This window comes from Hyaena hyaena, unplaced genomic scaffold (assembly GCF_003009895.1).
Source record: "Hyaena hyaena isolate Hyena2069 unplaced genomic scaffold, ASM300989v1 scaffold_1244, whole genome shotgun sequence".
NCBI lineage: Eukaryota > Metazoa > Chordata > Mammalia > Carnivora > Hyaenidae > Hyaena > Hyaena hyaena.
The window spans coordinates 136470-140323 of record NW_024081880.1 but is presented as its reverse complement, the minus strand read 5'-3'; positions in this window follow the sequence as shown (position 1 = coordinate 140323).

Below are 3854 nucleotides of genomic sequence, written 5' to 3'. Positions count from 1 at the left end.
AATCTGTGGATTTCTTTGAGTAGTATGGATATGTTAACAGTATTAATTCTTATAATTCATGAACATGGGATATCTTTTCAATAATTTGTGTCTTCTTCAATTTCTTTCATCAGTGTTTATAGTCTTTCAATATACAGTTTCACTTCCTTGGTAAAACATACTCCCAAGTATTTTATTTTTCTTTTGTTGCTATTGTAAATGGAATTGTTTTCTTAATTCTAATGCAGGGCTTGAACTCACAAACCATGAGATCGTGACCTGAACCAAAGTTGGACACTCAGCTGAGTCACCAGAGTGCCCTAAAGCCAAACCAATTCTTGAAAATTTAAACTGCACATGGGTCTGGATGTTCAGAAGACAAGTCAAGTGCTTGATGGTACCTGGTTAAAAATAGATATAGACATAGATATAGATAGATATAGATATAGATATAGATAGATATATAGATATAGATATAGATATAGATATAGATATAGATATAGATATAGATATAGATATAGATATAGATATAGATTGGAGACATCAACAAATGTAACTGGGCCTGGTACTTTCTGGAGATATATTCTATAAAAGAAACTCAAGGTTTTGAGTTTGAAATACTATGTATCCACTTTAAGGACCTTTGTCAAGTGAATTAGATGAAATATAAATGAATAGAAGAACCTACATTAATTTAATGCTTCACAGTTTACTAAGTATCTTCCTGTAGTCATCATATTTAAGAAACAGAAGAGATGTATAATATTTCATTTTTTATAGTTGAGGGAACAGAGGTCCAAAGAGTTTAAAAAGTCTTCTTTAAGGTCATACAGCTGTGAAGTTACATGATTGCAATACAAATCAATTTCATTTCTTTTTCAACTACGTATCTGGAATGTTTTAGCACTTGCCATTTATGGAAGGTTTTCATATATGCATACTTATTGTATTCTTATAGTAGCCCCAGGGGGTGATGGTGTGTAGCATTTAAGAATATGGACTTAAATATCAGATTGACTTGGCTCAAATTCTGACGACTCTGACCCTTACCATGTGACCTTAGATAAGGTACCTCACCTCTTTGGGTTTCAGTTTCCTTGCTCTAAAACAGGATTATAATTATATTTATCTCACAGGGAAAAGGGGAGGATGTGTTAGTATTAATAAGTCAGATACTCTGAGAAAAACATTTGGAACAGTGCATAGAACAAAGCAATATCTGTAAGTTTTTACACTTAGTGTATGCTATTTTTTACATAGAGAAAGGTTATGTCCATTTTATAGATAAAAGGACTGTGGCTTCAAGTGCAATGACTTGCCTATTGAGCTGGAATCCAAACTTGATTCTACTGATTCACAGTCTGTTCCTTACTACATCAGCTTGTACTATGAAAATATCTAGGTTTTACTGAATTCTATTTAAGTTGGAGCATTATAGACAAGTGTTCTACATCAGGTGTCCATCTGTGGACTTCAGGGTTTTTGAAAACCCTCTAAAGTGGCACAGAAAATGTACCTTAGTATATTTTTCTAGAAAAGACTTTATATCTTTCATCAGATTTCTGAGAGAGTCATAAAGGTTAGGGGCCACTGACTATGCATAATATTTAGGGCACTGGACTTTGGAATTGCTTGAATTCAAATTACAAATATAACACTATAAGCTCTGTGACCATGGACACCTTGGTCCATGGACAGTTTCTCTGCAACTTTATTTTCTCATCTTCAAAAGAAGCATGATAGTTTGTAAGGATTAAATTAATTAATATGTATATGACCCTAAGTAAGATGGATAATTATCCATTGTCCATAGACTCCCATCCTCAAACAGAATTTCCCTCAATTAGTCAGTGGTCTCTTAACTCCAGGTCCTTTGACTTTCAGTCCAGCAGGCCCTCAGTTCCATCCTTGATTTCCTAGTGCAGGAAACACTTAAAGTTCTGGGACAGTTAATGACCCATGCCAAACCATTTTAAAAAGCAATAGAACCCTTTAAAACTTGCAGTCAAATTTAAAGAAAGACTCTAAAAAAGAGATATTTATGACTTCAGAATATAGCTCAGGCTTCATAAACCAATTCTTGACAAAATCTCTTCTCTCTGCCTTTTTGAAATAATTAGTGACTTTAACTCAATGGAATATTAAAATTTGATCTCTGGTTACCGTAGCAAATTGAGAACAAAATGAAAATCATTAATCCCAGAGACAAAGATGTCTTGGGTACAGAAATATTCCAGTGGAATATGTTATAATAATGATTAAGTATATTTTCGTTTCAGACACCTATATTTCTTTCTGTTCATCTATATATCCAGCATCTATCTGTGTTAGAATCAGTCTTGCCATATTTAAACTATTCCTAATTTCAAAATAGACATACTTGGAAATAAATGCTTTTTGGGTCACTAGTGCCCTAAAAGAGTGACATAACCATATTTTTTTTTTTAGTAGTTGAGTTATTTGAATGTGACACTGTTGAATCTAAACAATATGATGAATATATATTAAAAAGTTAGGAATGGAAATCTAGTTTTTGACACTGCATATATTATAAAGGTTTTTTTTTTAATTTAGTTTTATCATTTTAACAATACTTTTAAGATCCATCCTGGTTGACCTTACTCATAGTTTGTGCTGAAGACTAAAACCAGTTTTTATGTATGCAGAGAGCATGGATCTCTGTTAGGTATGGTGTTATAAAAGATATGTCCATCATAAAAATTAGACTCAGAGAAGATCAGATCTGTCATTGATGCTACTGAAATCATCAAGGTTAACTGTCAATGCTCATTGCTTTTGCTGTGTTGAACTCCTTAATTTTTTTTAGTGGATTCAAACCAGGAATTGGCATAATCACTCATACAATCTCAATCTTAACATTAAATTCTACACTGTAGGGAATGGAACAGTAGAATGAGAGGCTTAGGATCAAGGGATAAGAGATTTTAGTCCTGTTGAGCCATCATGTGACTTATAATGCAACTTTGGGACAGGTGTCTTACCTATGATCAATCTTCTTTATAAAAATTGATCTTTAAGATTTCTTCCAATATTAATGTTCCAGACTGAATAATTATGAACCAATCAAAAGTGCCTTAAGATGTTTAAATAACCCACCTATAAAACAATATGGTTAGGTTACTCCTTTATAGCAACCTATAAACATTTACTTCTAAGTACAATGGATTCTCATTGTTTACAGATTCTGTATTTGTGAATTTGCCTACTCACTAAAATTTATTTGTAATCCTCAAAATCCAATATTCACATTGCTTTCATGAGCATTCATGGATATGAACACTGTGGTAAAAAATTAGAGTCATATAATATATATGTTTGGAGTTGACCAAATAAAGTTCAGGCAAATTTCTTCCTTCTTGTTTCAGTTCTCACACTATAAATAAAAATGCTTTTTTGCAGTCCAGTTGGTGCCACATTATTTGCATTTTTCTACTTTTTGCTTGTGATTTTGTTATTTAAAATGGCCTTCAGTGGTGTACACACACACACACACACACACACACACACACACAGAATATTATTCAGCCATAAAAAAGGATGAAATCCTGTCATTTGCAACGATATGGATGGAGCTACAGAGTATAGAGCTAAGTGAAATAAGCCAGAGAAAGACAAATGCCATATTCTTTCACTCACCTGTGGAATTTAAGAAACAAAATGAACATGTAGGGTGGGGAAAGGAGAGGAAAACTAAGAAACAGACTCTTAACTATAGAGAACAATTTGACGGTTACTGGAGGGGAGGTTCACAGGATGCGAGGTGGATGGGTGAAATAGGTGATGGGGATTAGGGAGGGCACTTGTGATGAGCATCAAGCTTACTATGTAAGTATTGAATCACTAACCCCTATACC